Source organism: Topomyia yanbarensis, chromosome 2 (genome assembly GCF_030247195.1).
Source record: "Topomyia yanbarensis strain Yona2022 chromosome 2, ASM3024719v1, whole genome shotgun sequence".
Classification (NCBI taxonomy): domain Eukaryota; kingdom Metazoa; phylum Arthropoda; class Insecta; order Diptera; family Culicidae; genus Topomyia; species Topomyia yanbarensis.
Genome location: NC_080671.1, coordinates 420,394,261 through 420,414,001, shown reverse-complemented (window position 1 = coordinate 420,414,001; position 19,741 = coordinate 420,394,261).

Below are 19,741 nucleotides of genomic sequence, written 5' to 3'. Positions count from 1 at the left end.
TGATATTGGTCATTACCGAACAAGCTTCCACCAGTTGGTCCTAATCAACGGTCCGCCAATTTTGGATTTGGTCCCCCTCGGAACATTACCCCTTCACCACCTAATCAACGGTCGATGTTGGACCTGGCTGCACCACTGCTATCACCGCTATCGAAGACCCAGGAAGGTAAGCGGTCAGTTCCCAACATGTATGATAGGTCCAGGTAGGAAGAAATGGATTGGCCCAACCACATTCTCACGGCGAAAATACCTATTAGAAATAACTGGGAAGCAGTTTCTCTAAATATACTCTGTAACGGATTCAATTGCTCCTTATTACAACATGAAATTTTTAATGACCGTATAGCAAGTGCCAGACCATGTAGCCATACCTCGATTTTCTCATCAGCCATATAAACAAATAGCTAATACCTATCGCGCGTTGCTGCGACTTTCAACGAAATAGAAGGAAAACACAATTTGTTCCGAAGCGCCATCTGGCGGGCACGTTCCAGAACAAACGAATCATATGTATAAATTTTTACGGCAATCGGTTAAGCCATTTGGGAGTCCAAAAATCATATACATATACACATTGACTTTTAAATATATATCAGATATAAAATATAAAATATAATATAGATATAGATAGATAAATAGATAGATGGATAGATAGATATGTAGATAGATAAATTAATTTTTATACATCCATACAAAACCACGTATTTTAGGTTGACATGTAAAGTGAATCCTTTGGTTTGCGTCAATTAGATCATTATCAATGCTGTAAGCCTAACATGATGGCATTGGATAAAGGCAACTTTTGTAAACCTAAACTCCATTTTCACTCTTCATAAGTCTTCCACATTGCGAATACTCGGTCTTTTATGAAAAAAACCGGAAGACGAATTTCGCGCTAAATCGTATTCAGAGTTGGAAACTCTCTTCCAGATTTTGATGAAACTTTCTGGACATGAAGATTTTGTACATTTTGTTTTTCCAAAGATGATCTAGACTGTCTTTTGAAAAGGGTCAAACTTTTTTTACCATTTTTTTTAAATGGCTATAGTCTACAAATGACAAATCCTACAAAAAAGTTGTAAGATTGATTTACACAAAATTAGTCAAATTTTTGAATAAAAATATTGTTCAACGACTCCTACACTGAAAAAAAAAATCGATTTAAAATATTTAAAGTCGATTTACAAAAAAAACCCATAATTGATTTGGATGAAATTTTGTTTCAAGATAGGTTAATATGTTCCCTACTTACTGTCAAAAATTCAAAAAAGTTGGGCACTTTCAAGGAAAAAAGTTATTTGAAAAAAACTTCCTTGTTCAAACAGAACTTTTTTTCAGTTTAATTTTATTCAGGGTCCAGAGACGAGAACTCAGAATCCCGAGAAGAGAATCCGGACACCAGTTTCCATAGCCCAGAGTCCAGAGTCTTGAGGAGAGAGAGACCAGAGTCCAGAGTCGCGAGTCCTTAACCCAAAATACTGAGGCGAGTCTAGAGTCCAGAATCCAGAGTTCAGTGTCTAGAACGCAGAGTCCAGAGTTCATAGCGCAGCGACCAGAACCCAGAGATACGAAAACAGAGCTCAGAGTCCAGAATCCAGAGTTCCGAGTGTAGAGCTCAGAGTCCAGAACGCAGAGTTCAGAGCCCAGAGTTCAGAGCTAAGATATCACAGCCCAGAGTCCAAAACCCAGAGTCCAGAGCCCAGAAACCAGAGTGTGAAATTCTTATCCCAAAATACTGAGCCCATAGTCCTCAGCACATAATCCAGAGCCCAAAGTCCAGAGCCCCTAACCCAAAATAATGAGACCAGAGTTTAGAGTCCAGAATCCAGAGTTCAGATTCCATAGCCCAGCGACGCAGAGTCCCGAGGAGAGAGCCCAGAGTCCGGAGTCCAGAATCCAGAGTCCGGGATGCAGAGTACATAGTCCACGATTTGGAGTCCACAGTTCAGAGTCCAAAGTCCAGAATAAAGGCCCAGAGCCTATAGCTCAGAGACCACAGTCTCCAGTCCAGAGTCCATAGCACAGAATCTCGAGGCGAGAGCTCAGAATCCGGAGAATGTAGAGTCCAGAATTCAGAGTGCAGAGAAGAGAGTCGGGAATATTGGGTCCAGTGTCCAGAGCCCAGAGTCCCGACGAGAGAGCCCACAGTCCAGAATCCAGAGACCCGAGTGCAGAGCCTAAAGTTCAAATTCCAAAGTGAAGGATCAAAACCCCAGATACCAGAGCCCATGGTTCAGGGTCCAGAGTGCACACTACAGAAAGTCGAGGCCAACGCCAAGAGTCCATCATCCAGCGATGAGAGTGAAGAGTCCAGAATCCAAAGTTTATTGTCCATGGTCCAGAGGCAAGAACTCATAATCCAGAGGCCCGAGAAGAGAGTCAAGAATCTAAAATCCAGAGTCCCGAGTGCAGATTCCAGAGTTCAGAATCAAGACCCCAGAGAACATAGTTCAGAGTCCAGAGTCCATGGCACAGAATATCGAGGTCAGAACCCGGCAGGGTGGCGATTCCTGGAAAAAACCTGGAAAATCAGGGAATTTCAGGGAATTCTATTTGACCTGGAAAACCCTGGAATTTTCAGGGAATTTGTAATCAAATCAGGGAAAAATTTCGACCTGGTGTTAATATTTTTTTATAAATGCGACTAGAAAGTATTGGCTCAAATATTCAGTTGAACGCACTTACTCCCCTCAACACATTTTATACTAGGGAGAATAACAATATTTGATCCATCTCATAATTACAACTTCTCACAACAATGGTTGTATGGGTCATTCCCCGTCAGATTTACAACCAAAATTTGAATTCCTTCGATTTTTTTTCTTACATTCTTTAGCTAAAAATAATTGGCACGTATTTTTTTGTTTTGGCTGAATATGATACTTTAATCAAGTTATTAGATTTTTAACTTTTGATGTTTATAAAAGGGAACATTTTTCAATCACTGATAACTTGGAAAGTATTTGATGCATGGAAAAAAAAATTATTTACATAAAGTTGTTTTTGTATGAGCTTACCGAAAAAAAAACATAAATAATATTTTTTGTTATATAACTTATGAAATCTGCAATTATTATAAACAAATTGATTTTTTTAAAGTTGGGCCGGCGAAGCTTCACTCATCTCACAACGTGCTGCTATTGCCAGATTGCATTAAAAATCGCTTTATTTATTTATTTGTTTGTATTTATTATATTCCAAGATGGAATTTCCAACTGACCTTTTCACTGCCGTTCAACGCATAATTGTCTTATGCATAGAGGGAATCTCATAGAACATGGGACGAATACGATCTCAACGGCAGTTTAGAAGGTACTTAATTTCTGAAATGACGAATTGGTGGGAAATGGCAGGCAAATGAGAGACTAAAAAACTATTTGTCTCAAATCACAAGTAAACTTATCAAAAACCGGTTTCCATTCCATTCCATTTTCTTGAATTATGTCCCTATTTCAAAGTTGTGAAAAAGTGCTGGATGATTTTGTATCAAAAACGCAATCATTATTAACCCTCCGGAAGTCGCGCAAATGGCCCACTGAACAAGCAGCCGCTGGTGCGCTCAGACGATTTCGCTAGATTTTCAGAGCAGCGTGCACTCAATGCACTAGCATCACTTCCGGAAAGTTAAAAAGAAGAATCCAAATCTAACCAGAACATAAAAAGCGGATTATTACTGCACAGAAGTGATTAAACCGTTTCTGTAAACAATCTTCTTAGTACATATTCTGCGATACCTTCCTGTTGGTATGAAGTTTTTACTGGTTCACCCACTGTTGCAGAAGACCTGCTTAACCAATTATTTCTTGAGAAACTTAGACTTCTCTATCGTTCAGAATTACTTTAATACTTCATTTCGTTACATATCATGAAACTTGGTTGAAGTCTTCTACGTCCAAGTTTTGTAATCAATTGCCACACAGGAAACATTGGTAGAATATCCACGTTACATTTTCGAAGAAGAGTTCAGCCCTCATATTCTGCCTATCACTATAATTCGAAATAATCAATACCTTCAATGACTTCGTTCCTTGATGATGCTTCGAATTATGCACAAACACATTTGACGTTTTTATTTTATTATTATTTTATTAGTGTACGAACAGAATGTTTGTCTCACTATCGAATCCATTTAGTCGTTTCTTAAGATTGTATTTTGCATTTCTTTTATATGTAGCTGATGGCAATCGAGTATTAGACGTTTTGGAAACAGTGTGAACAGAGCTTGCCGATTAGCCAAGCTTTTTAGAACTATTCCAATGAGATATCTTTTGATTTCCGTTTGGACCGCACATATTATTTTTAATACGCATTTCGTTCTACCCATTTTTGAAAGCGCATTTAACATGTCAACGAATTATGTATTTTTAGATAAAAAAGACATGCGTCCATATTTGTGAAAAATATTTCATTTTTGGTTGAATACATCAAAAGATCTATGTGTTTTTAGGTTTCCATATTTTGTCGCGAACAAACTTTACATTGAAAATTGACGTAAGAATGGGTTACGACCACCTTCAAGGGTATTTGGAATATGATAGAGTATGTTAAAACGGTGCCGCGCATATGGCCCACTGAATGAGCAGCCGCAGTTGCCCAAAGACAATTTGCTAGCTTTTCAAAGCAGCGCGCACTCAGTGCACCAGCGCGACTGCCAGAAGGTTAACGGAAGATCCCAGACTTATCACAATTTCCACACAGACTAAAATACATAACACTATGAGGAAATTCATTCCTAAAATGTCAATCCGCTAATTTTTCCAGAACACTAGCTCCTCCTTTTATACACGGTCCCATACACTCATTTGCTTGTCGGTCATCCCTCGGGCCTGGTAACAATTTTTCACTAGTGGTCTATCCTCAGCTTACTTGTGCATATGCCAGAGGCGGCCTTATCGCAAGTACGACCACAGCCCCAACTATATTTAAAATAACCGTTATATTATGCGAAGCATTGTTTTCGAGTGTTATGTCTGTTGGTCTGTGATTCCCATAAGCACCAAGATGAGTATGCAATGCATTGATCCAAGATTCGTCACAATCAGGCCTCTAGAAAACATATTTTTATTTAAAATTCTAGAGGATAAAACTTGTTTAGATTTGGAAATATTTAAATTACATGGCAGTTAAAAGACCAAAAGTAGTTTAATTGAAATGTAAGATATAAAAGGTTTAAAACTAACTAAAAATGCAAAAATGGTGTAAGCTCAAACGATAGACATTGAAAAATGTGAATTTAATTTGATTTGTTTGAGCACTCTGAATTTTTTTTAAAAAGGTCTGGATAAACCTGGAAAATCAGGGAATTTCATTTTCAGAAATGAGTCGACACCCTGCCGGTGTCCAGAATCTAGAGTCCAGAGTTCACAGTCTAGAATCTAGACTGACTAGGTATTTTCAGAATGGTCTTGACGAGTAGGTGCCAGAAATTTATGTCTGACGCCATGCTGAAATCGAAGATGGCGACTTCCGAATGTAAATTATTACGATTACACTTCGGATTGTTTATCTTTGCACAGCACTTGATACTGCTTAACTTTGATTTATATAATTGATCCGTAATGATAATTTTACTAGAACTGCTCTTCATAACTTTTGTTACTAGACTGTTTTAAGGCCTTAGTTTTATAGTACTATTATTTGGTAAAATGAGTATTGATGCAGGTAAGGTACAGGTAACCAGGGTAATATGCCAAACGAATACCAAATTCGTTACTGATACTTTTTGCATGTTGAGAAATTGAATTGATGATTATGACTTTCATTGGTTTAGCTATCGATAAAAATACACTGAAAAAAATTATGTTTGTGCAAGGAAAAGTTTTTTTTAAATAACTTTTTATCCTTGAAAGCGCCCAACTTGAATTTTTGACGCTTGATAGGAAACATAATTACCTATATTGGAAAAAAATTGATCCAGATCAAAGATGGTTTTTTTTGTAAATCGACTTTAAGTTTTTGAAATCGATGTTTTTCAGTGTAGGGTTCTGAGAGGGTGCTGCCAACTTTTGTTCGAGTTGGCGCAAAATTCGTCGGAAGTCAATCGCCACCGTATTTGACCAGAGCCCCACTTTCTTACTACTCATCTCAATAATTCACCACGACAAGACTCAAAGTAACAGTTTGTTTTGATTTTGAAACAAACTAGATTAAAATTACTGTTTTTTGTTGATTGCTTCGTACTAGCACCGTGGTTCTCAACCTTTTTCGTTCCATGTACCCCTTTCCGAATATTGATCCGTATCATGTACCCTTTTTGCTGAAAATTCCTAACCACCCTATCAGAAAAGAAAAAAAATATTTTCAATTGAATGAACGCCATAGTATTTCAACTTGAACTCTGTTCCTGTACTCTCTCAGGCAGCATTTTTATTCTTGACTCACTGAACCAATATTCACAGGCTTCCTACAGGAATGTAAAAGTACCAAGTTAAAATTTACCCCGTTTAATTCATCCCCTACATTAGTCTAATTCACCCCTGGGGGTGAATTCACCCCCGGTTGAAAACCACTGTACTAGCAGAATCAGAAAGAAGGCTAAGTATCTTCACCGTTGTTTTAAGTAGTTGAAAACAAACAAGCATGATTGGTGTAGATTCATTCGAGTGTACAATATGATAACCGAGTTTTACACGTGAATTCTATTCCTGGAATACTCGCCTAGTGATTATTTTCAGATAGCGACGTTTTAAAAAACTGCTTTGTCGCTTCAGTTTTCGAGGTGTGTGTATGTGCTTTTCATGCACAAAGTGTTTTAATTCTACTTTGTCTATAAGAAGAAATTTCTATGTCTGACTGATTTAGCGGCATTCTATAAAATCCATTCAATATGGGTATTTTAAAAACGGGTTTGACAAATAGATACCAAATATCAATGTCTAACGTCATTTTGAAAACCAAGATGGCGACTTTCGGTTTAGTGGAAATATAGATGTCTGAGGCTTTTATGAAAACCAAGATGGCGGCTTCCTATTCAGCGGATTTCTCTAAAACCCAATCAATGTGGGTTTTTTTCCGGAACGGGTTTGACTAGTAGACGCCAAATACCGAAGATTGACGCCTTTATTAAAATCGAGTTGGCGAATTCTAGGATAAGCATATTTTCGGAGCGGGCTTCAATATCTCAGGCCATTTTGAAATACAAAATGCCGACCTCCTGCTTAGCAAAATTCTATATAACTCTGATAATATAGAATATAGAATGTTTTGTAAAATTTGATCAAAATGATATTTTTCCTTTTGCATATTTTGCATTTATAGGATAAGAAGAATATGCTCATGCAAGGATTTACTCTAATTTGACTTGGTTCGTCTGCTGGAGCCAATCAGATGGTTTTCTAAATGAGGCTGACGAAATCGAATAAAAAAGCTGACAGAATCGGGGGCTTACAAAAACGGTTATTGATAAAATCGGGCTTTCGTTATATTATGAAGGATAAAGAGATTTTCACTAAATCAGAAGTCGTCATTCTGAATAATACGGCTTCCAGGAGAGACATCCCGCATCTATTCATCACCGCTATTTCAAAAATTCTCACATTGTTGAGATTATTGAGAAATTTACTCAAACGCCATCTTGGTTTCAAAATGATCTCAGACATCGACATTTGGCGCCTACTCGTCAAGTCAGTTCCAGAAATATCCCGATTGTTGAAGTACAGCCAGATCCCTCTTCTTAGTTCTTTGCATTCAAGCGGGTTTCGAATAAATGCAGAAAACGTGTTAATTGCAAAATCCGTAGAAAAAGGCGGGCAAAGCAACACATTTTAGATTTTTGATTACTTGTGAATTGGAATTGTGTGAATACAAACTACACTATAGCGGTTGATTTTAAATAATGAGGCAGTCATTCGCCTGAGTGTGGATTGAAGATATCACACTAAATAGAATTTCTCCCAATGTTCTTAACAGATCTCGAGTGCTGGGAAAGCGACAAACCCAACCAATAACTTACTGCCAGACCTGGTAAAATCAAATTACCCTTATTATTGCTCATAAAGAAAAAATCTTTCAAACATTTTGACGAAGGACTACGTCTTTGTTTTCAATATGGGGGTGCTCCTTGCAAAGTCTAAAAAAAGGTACGTAACGAAAAGGGGTCCAATTTTAAATGCACATAGTTCAGCCATCTCACGATAAATTTCAAATTTTTTGCACATCGCCCCGAAATAATTCTAAGAAAGGATTCCAATAGATAAACCCAAAGATTTTTTGATATCATGGCATTAAAAATTTAAATAATGTGCAATCTAGTCAAAATATTGCGCATTTACACACCGAGGATAACGCTTCCCAAGTCCGGCACGACAGATCCGTGTACCTAGCGCACTACGCTTCTATGAATGACGTCATCATCGACTATGTAAAGAACGGATTTGGCCGGACAAGCTCAGTTGCCTGTTGAACGGCAGGTGGAGCAGATCACTGCGCTGTGTGTTTTCACAACCAGTTAGAAGTCCGTTACACTGGCTGTGGAAGTACACTACCCAGAGCCGTCCAACACGCGACTGAGCTTGTCCGTACAAACACTATGCTTTCTTTTGTGTTGTGCTCGTTTGCAGCACACTTTTATGTACAATCTCGAACACAATTATTCGTACACAAAAACGTTTGTATATTCGAGCTCCATTTGCAAACACGGTTAACATAGTGTCGTGGTACTAATTATCTCTTTCGCTCTACCCGTCATTATCAGCGTTGACTCATTTTGCTTTGTGCGCTTGGGTTCAATGTTTGAGGCGAATGTGTTGGTAGGTATATCTAATCTATTACTAAATTGTTAGCAGTTGCATGCGTAACCTGCATAATAGCAATCTGTGCTTTCGTTGTGCAAAGACGAAAACTTTCTTAGTAACAAATTTACGCGGATCGATGGAAAGCACAACGAAAGTTTATTATTTATCAACTCATTGATTCATTTCCACTCAGCCCATCCTATTTTGATTCTGCTAATTGGTACAACTACAAAGCCTATTTATGAATGAATACACTGCCATTCAAAAAAACCGTTGCAAAAACCCATCTAAGTCCATATATAAAACTGTTTTTGATTCTTGTATATTTATAGTTCCGATATATGATTGAGACCACTGCATTTGCTACATTTGTATGCGTACTTTAGGAAAGTTACAATAATGGCAAAATATAATTAGAAACTATACATGAAATGTGATTATATTGTCTAAAATTTGATTTCCCCATAGGGCTGCCCCTTGTAGTTTTTTATTTCATTTATTTACCACGGCTCAGTGCGCTAGCTTACCTGAACCGTCGATCTTTTAATGTTTACAATGTGTAAATAAAATTAAATGAATCTAATTCTATTGATTATTCATAGGATCTTGTGTACCAGATTTGATATTTCGCGAAAAATAAAAATTAGAGATTAGAATTTCATTGGAGATTTATTAGCTTCATCGCATGTTGTTACTGGGGGGGACAATCTAGTTCACTTTCTCTCAGTTTATTGCTTTCGTCCATGCAGTCTTTGCTATTGATTACTTATTGAATTTAAAAATTATGGGGGACATTGCGTATCACGAAACGAATGGTTTATTATATTGTGTGTTTGTATGAAAAAGCCGATTCAAATTGGTTGCATAATGTGATCCGTGGAAACGCCACTTTGTAGCCATTTTAAAATTTAATATCATGACATATCTAACTCAGTTTACCCCAGAATGGCGTTTGCCATAAGAGAGCACAACAGCAACGACATACCTCACTTGACATTCAATTCCATTGACCTTGTCTTGGCTAATGTTACATTATTCGTCTATCCATCGGCAAATTCTTATACAATTTCCCCCGAAGTAGCCAAACACAGGAATGCGAAAACAATTCCATAAACCGTATCATCACATGGCATAACGCTCGAAGCTATTGTCCAGCTGTCCCACACCACATCGTCTGTGAAGCAATTCAAATTGCCAACATTCCGAAAGAGCAAAGCATTTTATATGCACTCGTTTTCGGTTCACTCCCTGCACCATTATCATAACCGTTCCGGAATGTCCAATTTTCCACACGCTTTGATCTTCAAACGTCTCACAGTAATGGGGGGCTAGCTACTCTTGTCCAAAGGAATCCACTCGGAGAACGGGGTTTTGCCGTTGAAGTTGCGGTTGAGCCGGACACCGGACGTCCGTTTTTCATGGCACGGAAGGAAATTGGTTTCTGAGTGACCGGTTTTATAATACTCGGTAGCGAGAAGGTCAGTAAAGTGCACTTTTGGGGTCGTTGGAATTGAGTTATGAATTCCAGTAACTATAATTGCTTTTCGAGTGTATTTGATTTGATCTGTTATCAATTTTTTCTTGTTATTTACTTATTTACTGTTAAATTGCCTGATTCCGGATGTCATATATAGAACGAAACCGACTTGAATGTAGGCGAACTAAAGTTGGGCATTGGAAAATGACTGCAAAAAAAACTTATCTGTAAAACCAGCAAAACAATTAGAAAAAAAAACTCAACAAAGCTAAAACACATCCCACACGTAACGAAGTGCCTATGCTGGAACAAAGTTTTTGTCCCATTCTTTCATGGAAACGGTAGATATCGGCATGTCACATTACCGCATATCAGTCTACTAGGATGTCCTTTTAGGAGCACAACCACGTGTGAAACAATGTTACGAACTGGGATTACGACCAACGATGCGCTACATAACAGCATGCTGTGTTTGTTAGGTGATGTTTTCCCCCTTTAGGCTAGGTACCTACCTACACGAGAAGTGTGGTTTTCATGCATCCCTTTGGAGCTCTGCGAGGACAAAGTACCTAAACTGTGTTACGCTGGAGGTGATGAGTTCGAGGATTTTTGTTTATTTTTTTCTGTGTCCTGAGAATATTTCGCAAATGACACATAAGCCTCCATACAATTATATCAATGAAATATATGATCCTAAATTAGATCTATAAATGATGGTGGTTTGTCACTCTTCCGTGCTCATTTTCAACCAGCTTCATAAATATGGTCGCTGACAGATACGACCATCACCATTATCAGTTTACGCTTTGCTTGAACCTTTGTTTAGTACATTACTAAATTGACGACATTATAGTTCAACCATTTTGTGCTTATGTTGATTGAACAAACATTCAGCTAGCCAAAATAAAGATACTCGCAGATATTCTCTCATAGAAACAATATAATTTTGCGATAAATTCCCGTCTAACGCAGAAATGCCACCGCGCTGCCTACCCACTACAAACCCAGACACAAAAACGACCCTAATACAAATTTATGAAGCTACTTTCGGTTCGGATTAGCGGTTTTTCCTATCTTCTACTATCCTGCAAAAAACAGTCAGCGCCAATAGTGCCGGCGATATCTTATGTAGCAGCATTGTTTTCCGTCCTATCTGGAAAGACCGTTGATTGGTCGTGTCGTGTGTAGCTTGCCGAAAATTCCGCGACCCGCTAGTCGCACCTACTTTGATGCGGTGTTCGTTATCTCCCATATAACCCATATTCTCAGGGGTTTTTGGTGGGTGCCACACGTTCGCGGCGGAAACCTACCAACAACGCACGCAACGGGAACAGACGGGGCAGACACCGGATGAAAAAGATGATTTACAACACACTTTTGCGGTGATGGTATTTCCTCCCGAGTAACCACATCACGTCTGCGGTGTGCTTTCAATAATGGGATTATCCGGGTGAGATTAATTTGAGAGTTATATGGCGCACGTGCGGGCGCGATGTTTCTTTGAAGTCTGTGCGCGTTGGGTAGGACGTGTTGGTTGGCTGATGTGGTGTAATCTGAGTTGTTGCGGGTGGTGAACTATGCAGCCAGCGAACAGAGAACTATGGTTTTTGCGTAATAGTAAGATCAATGTGTAACGCAACATTTGTCCCTTTCGACAAGATGTAAAAGCTGCAAAAACAACTGCAGTTTCAATACACGTCATTCTTCCTGCACTCCCCATATAATGCTTTTCGGTTTCCAGTAAATTTATAGAGGTGTTATGACCAAGGATGCAAAATGCCTACCTTTTCTGCGGCTGTAATTTTTCTGCCTACATTCTCATTTCTCTTTTGACGCTACTGTCGTTCGCTACTGCAGGACGCCCAGCGCTGTACGGCAGTCTGTAAGCAAAGCAGTAACATGACAAAGAAATACTGCCCCCAGTACAGCCACCAGACGCGAGCGGTACAGCTTCTCTTCCCTTATTTTACACTTTTTAATATTTTTAATCAATTCAATATTTTCAATAACGAACGACGGTAATAAATGCGGTTCGTTTATGCCACGACCAGCATCATCGCTTTCGTGTGCGAGCCTCTCCCTTTGACTACGCAGAGAAAAGTGTACAAAGCGAGAGAACAAACTTTACTACGTCACACCAAATACAAATATGTATTTGGTCACACTCTCACCGAGCAGTCGGAGTACAGCAGCAAAACAAAAATGTATTCTACTTCTCTACGGGAAAATGTACTCGGTTTGACTACCGTTCTGGCAAGAGCTGTAGTGATGTGTCGCTGTAGCGGGCTGTACGGCTTGTGCAAATGTAAATATACCGAAAAAAATGTAATATACCGGTACCATTGGCATCCCTGGTTATGACAGTCACCATCATTTCTATCGGTTTTATGAGAGCAATAAACAATGTCTCCTACTGTAACTCTTATTATGCGGATGGAGATGTTTTCTTTTTTCGTGAACTTTTCCATTTTACTAATTTTCAATAAACTTTTTTTATTAACAATAATCAATTCAGGTGTTTTGGATAGTGTGCAAATGATTAAAATCCATCTGCGCTAAAAATACTCATTTTGTTGAGGTTATCAAAAATTTATCTATACTTACTTCAAATCCTTGCTCTCCCTTGAGTACTATGGCTCTTAATATTTGAAAAATACTTCACCTTCCAGTCCCTTGCTAATTATATGTCGTTATAAGCATGTCCTGTCATTGAGGCTTTTATTTTCAGTCTCACATATTACGTTTATAATGATTGATGTTAATCATTAATCTTCGATGTCTACTGACCACCCCCTTTCAAATGACGCCCATATTATGATTTTTTTTTGTATTTTCTGGTAACCGGCAGCCGTCATCTTGGTTTCCAAAATGACACAAATCATCATTTTCCGTTAGCTACTGACCACTCCTTTTCAAATGACACCTATATTAAAGATAGTTCTCTCTATTTTCCGGTAACCGGAACTCGCCATCTTGGATTTCAAAACGGCGTTATCATAAATTTATATTGACTACCGACCACTCTGTTTCAAATGACACCCATATTCATGACGGTTCTTTCTATTTTCTGATAACCGATAGTCGTCATTTTTTGGGTTCAAAATGGCATTAATCATCAATTTCTGATGTCTACTGATCACCCCCTTTCAATTGATACCCATATGGATTATGTTTCTCTCTATTTGCTGGTAATCGGAGGTCCCCATCTTGGCTTTCACTGTAGTATATATAAATAATTTCCCTTAGCTACTGACCTTTACTGATTTAGTATTATTTTCTTAGCGCAAAACAGGGTTATACCCCAACAATTTCGTCGAACCATTATTGCGCTAAATTTTATTTGACCCTCATTCGCTCAAGAATATGATAAGTATACCATTTCTGATCTAACAGTACATTTTAACCCACTTTTGCTCATAACAAAATTTTAACCCGCTCTTACTTTCACGCTTCGACATATCCAAGGCGAGGGGAAAAGTTAAAAAAAATATCGCTCAAAAAATATTTTTTGGCTTTACAGTAAGTGTTGGTCAATGCAGCCAATTCCCATTCAATTGCATCATTTCAACGATATTTCCCCAAATTTTATTTGCAAAATATTGAAAATTGGGTGAGTGACAGTGAATATTCAGGAGGAACTAAAAAATGCGATGTAGATCATAACTCAACATATCCTGAACCAATCGCTTTGAAATTTCCCACAGATCTTCCTCACATCATTGTCCGGGTAACAAAATTTTTATCACTATAGTTTTTACAAAATCATGGTGCCTATTTTGTTTGAGAAAATCGGATTTTATTTTTTAAATTGTAGTTCTACAATCTCTCCAAAAAAGAATATCCCTTCGAAAACGTTTTTTATGAGCTACATTTGAGATAATATTGAACATAATTGGCGTTTAGTAATTAATTTTTCAATACATTATATTTTCGACCATATATTATATATTCTATTACGTTCAACGAATAGTCAATTTGCTATAATATTGTAGTTTTCATATATCAGAAAAACTCATTTCATTACTCAATTTGGCACAAGCTCAAACTATAACTCAATCAGAACGGCTCATTACTCCATAAGACAGCTCAGGATAAGTTTTCCCTTGGATTTACTCAATTACGTCTTTCTATATTACAACAAAGAAATACATATTCAATGCACAATGTCACCACAGTTTCCACCAGTCAGTTTTTCGTTGGTGCTTTCTCCTCGATTCAAAGATCCAATTTGCAGAACGGAAATCTACACGTCAGCTCGAAACGAATTATGCATAATGTAAACACAACCTCGCTACCGCACCCATAACCCTCCTCCCTTCGAAACAGTTCCCACAGCACGTTAGAGTTCCATAGCTTCCAGCAGTTAGCACTGACAAACGCATTGCACTGTTTCACTTTCATCATGAATTATTCTCCGACTATTCCGACTGTTCATCGGAATCAAAACAATAGGCTGTGCGCAAACTCCACGATCGCGCTCCCCAAGCGATGCAGGGATGCCAGGTTCGTGTGAAGGTACTGTAAAACATGCTGTATTTTTATTTTTATTTTTATTTAAAGTTCATTTATTTGTTGACAAAAGCAGATTTTTCCTTTGATATTTTAAAAAGTATTTTAAAAAAACATCAGAAATATGAACACTCATACGCTCGAATAAAGCGATTTACTGGCCCTTATCTAGAATGTTGGTTCGAAGAGGGCTCAACTAGTTTTATGTTCAATTTTATTAGGCTCCATGGCTACCAATCGACTCAGCTCGACAAATTGGGACAATGTATGTGTTTGGGGGTATGTATGTATGTGCACTAGTGTCATGTAATTATCTCAGCAACCGCTGAACCGATCTTAACGAAATTAGTTTCAAATGAAAGGCCCATCGTTGCGATTTTACACTATTTTATACTATTATTGTTTTTCGATATGTTGATTACCTTCTGAGATATGGATGATTTTGTTAAAACACAAAGGGTTTAAAGCGCACCTGGGTTCGAGTCCCGACCCCGCACATAGGGTTAGAAATTTCTCATAAGAGATTTTTCTAACCCGAAGAGTCGAATGACCTTAAGGTTAAAACCTCTATAATAAATGAAAAAAAAAACTTTCGAGCAAAGCAATGTATTCGTGCTACCCGCACATAATTAGAAAGCTTGTACTTTTCGAACAAGCTATAGATTGTCAAAATCCGTTCACGAACGGCGGAGATATTAAACATTTTGTATTTTTATTCCTCGCTTTCCAATTTCCACTATCGTAAACCGGGGTGACTTTGATCATCGGGGTGACTTTGGTCACTCGAAACTTTTTTCGTAGATCGCTTATTAAACCAGAATAGTCTACCGAATCATTTTAATTTGAAATGATTTTTACCCTAAACTTATAAAATACTGATTCGTTAGACTTTTTGAGTATATTGTTCGGTTTTTGGGTACAAAAACTACGAAACACCGAAATTTGACTTTCCCTTATTTTTTACGAAGCTTCGTAAAGTATCTATTTTTTATAAAACAAATGAATCTCAAATTTGAGCAAGAGTAATAAATTACGCGAGTTTTTATTTTCCTTTAGATTGGGAAATGCCAAATTTAGTTTTAATAGATTGTTTATTTTAAATCCATTTTTTGTGAAATTAGTTGGCAATTATTTCAAATTATTTTAAGCTAAAATTCGCAACATTTTTTTATTGTTCAATATTCCAACGTGTTAAAATGGATGAAACTTTTTGTACATTGACAAAGTACTGAAATAATCAAGTACCAATTTTGATTTCTAGTCAAACCCGTTAATCTACTTCTAGTTAATCTAATCCAGCGCCTCTAGTATACTTCGCTTCCTATCTTTCAACTGCGGATCGTAACTTTTGTGCGTTGAACTATGAGCTGCTTCAGGTACTGTTCATTATTCGTTCAAAATCCTTCTGCATCGAAACGAACTGTTTCTGCACATATTTCTATAGATTAGATTCAGTTAGTGGAATCGCCTCCTCCAGACCTTTTTCGCGGCTTTACTCCTCATCCGGAACACTTGAATCTACAGCAGAATGTAAGACATATTCTGAGTGAACTGTTGGTACTGTTTCGGTTACACCGTGATCCAACGAGTACTCATCGATGTTCCCCTCGTTAAATTCGAAATTCGCAGAAAAAAATCTTTATCTGGCAAGTGATCTGCGCATGTGGCAAAATATGTCAATCCTTCTTCTTATCTATGACTGTCAACGAACAAGTCAGCAAGGACGAATGTGTCTCTAAAAGCGATTTTAAGCCTTCTTCAGCACTAACGAAGGCCCGCTACTGTTTTGGTCGGATTTGGCATCCTGCCATTATCGCGGACCATCTAAGACGGGCTCAAAAATTGTTTTTGTATGTACCAAAAAAGATCGACCTTCCACTTTCGCTTCGTAATACGATCCTATCGAGATCTGTATCAGAGCAATTCTTCCTAGCTGAAAGAGTCCAAAAATGTCGACCCTAATATTGCCCAAAACTTGATGAAGAAGGTCACGGCAAAGATGTGGGCTTTTACTTTAGATAAAAGCCTTAATAATTGAAGTAAATTGATGCAAATTCCTGTTCTCAATTTTTTCTGCTATGGGGACAATAATTTTAATCGAAACTTTCGATCTAGAAAATATTTATTCCAATATGGGTATAGCGACGGTATCATGGTTTGGAAAAGAAGGAGGAAAACGATGACAGAAAATGAAAAACACAGCAAACTTACTCGTTTTGGGTTTCTGAAAACTAATTATTTAAAAATTTGTAGATCAACGATATGTAAAACAGCTATTCAGCATGCCAAAATGAACCGTTGGGTGCCTTGTCTTGGACTCGTAGGAAATCTTCCAAAAGAGACATACAATATTCAAAGCATGACCAGACAACGTGCTCCTTGTCGTGGTAACCCTTACCACTTATGCATAAATTGCTCGCAGAGAACGCGTTACGTTAGAGATGAGCATCGAATGTATAGCGATTGGTTATGAACCTGCATATCACTCAAATCAAATCCTCACTAGCTGTATCACAACCAGATCGGTCAACGCAATACCCAGCTTCACAGTCCAACCGGACAAATGGTCTATGGTATCTTGCAATGACCATTGCAAATATATAGCTCTGACACCATACTATCATCTGAAAATAGTCTTAGCGTGTCCATACACGTAGAAATTTTCAAGAAACTTGAACTTGAACAAAAGCCCTTTCAGTTTACTGATACATGAGAGCGTTGCAATCGGCCGATACGATTTGGGATCGGAGACTAGTTTTCGGAAGGGCCAGGATCTTCACTTGCCTTAAATCGTGATGGACAATGTTTCCCTCACGAAACTTTTTGAATCAATTCAGCAAGCACCTTTTTGCAGAGTCGGGCAGATTCTTCAACAAGTAGGAGTACATCAACAGAAGGATTTTGTTCGGATGAAGAATTGGAGCTAGTCAATACAGTGTCTGCAGAAGGTATTGCTGAAAAGTGCGAAAACTCAATCGGAGTGATGATTAAATGTTATTAGCTTTTTGTTATATTTAAGTGTAACAAATGCATTTGAAAGTGGTTTGCCCGAACAAATTATTTGGCTGAATATTATTGGGTTAAATGCTATTCGGCCGAAATTGTCACTTGCACGAATGTCATTCGTTCGAAATGAGTTTTCAAATGTTCTAATAACTATCGAATGGTATTTGATTGGTCGGATTTCATGATTTCATCCCGTTTATTTATTTGTAGTTATTAATGTACGTATTTTATGAATACTTTCCTTCTTTTTAGCATGAGATGTTACATTTTTCTATAAAATATGTCAAGAAAATTGGGCTATACGGCCTGATATCGGTTTTAAAAGAAGAATAACATGCATACATCTCGCGTGCATGAGCCTAATATTTTAAATAGATTTCAATGAATGCTATTAATTAACTATCCTTCATCTTTAAACTTTTGTTTGTTATCGAGTCTGTAGGTTTCTTTTAAATTATCTTTTAGACATGAAAATAGCGGCAGTTTCGCAACCTTCTGTCTGATTACAATGTGTGTTATGTGTAATGGTATCGTAATGTGTGTTATGTGTAATGGTATCGCATTTTCTTATACATCCTTGGTTAAGGTAGGGAGCAATAGATCGGATCAACCGCATTCTCATGACGAAACTGCAATTGATAAACTTGAAAAATACTTTCTGCGTGTATCCTCAGTAATTAATTTCACTTCTTTAAATTGCGACATGATTTTTTATGTGACCATTTTGCGAGTAAACGGTGGCAAATCGTGTAGCCGCACCTCAATTTACCCATCGTCCATATACACGGAGATCCTGATTCGAACACGGTGGGACTCAACCACTAATTTAAAGCTGCCGCAGAAAATGAGTTTTTACCTTAAGCCAATTTTTTGAAAACGTATGTACATTACAAACGTATGTACATTACATGCCTGACATGGTGAAACTGGATATAAGCGACTTCCGTAAGTCGTAAGCTCCCTTTTCACGTTCAATAAATATTTCACCCCACTAATACTCGGTCTAACACACAATGATCGAAACTCAAGAGGCACCGTATTTAGCCGGAACACCACCTGCTGAGAAACACTCATCTCGATAGTGGAGATCACGGTAAGAATTAATGTAACGATTAACACAAGATAAAAGTAAGTGGGTCTTTTTCTTACTTACTCACAAGATAAAAAAATCCAAATCCTATACAGGAGCGGAGTTTGTGTTTTTTCGTCGTTCAGTGCTACCTATCAATTGCCGGTTTCGACTACCATTCAATCCACTAAGTCGAGTACTAGCTGTACAGACTGATTGCCACTCAATCTTGTCGTTAATACACCTCTGCTTGACCTAACGAATCTAGGCTCTAGTACACATTCCTGCTTAACACAGGTACACGCACCCTATTCGCCGGAAAGATATGGTTTGGTAGACTAGGACCGACGAAGGTCACTCGAAGTGAGGCTAATTGTTTCTAATTTTTCTTTCTCGTATTTTTACCGTGAAGAAATCCCATACTTGAACAGGTCCTTGCCTATCAAACTTTCCTCGGTAATCGAACAACGTCGATCTCAACTTTGCGAGCCTGTACGTATACAGGATACTGTATTTTATCAATTTATTTTTGCGAACCCTTGTAATAGTGGCATCGTTGCATGTGGTCCCAAAGTTGTCATATATGCTAACATTCGGCTGGGAAGCTTGTTTCAATAGAAAGTCAAGTTGAGAAAAAAATGGTTTTTCAATGCAGATTTTATTTTTTCTTCGATGTTATTTTCTGTTTATTCACAAAGTAAAAATATTTCATATTCAATAGAACAATTACTGATAACTTATAAATTCTCAATCGTCATACTTGATTCAACAGCCATTATTACACTCAGATAAGATCATGCGTATTTCCCTCGCACATTGAATGCGAACAAATAAACTAGTTAGTTCAGCGGATTTATGTTCCTTTACAATGTACAGTAGAGCAGGAAGCGAAATTAACAGGAAACAAGATTCCATTTTTCGATTTAGAGATTTAGTGTCTTAGTATCG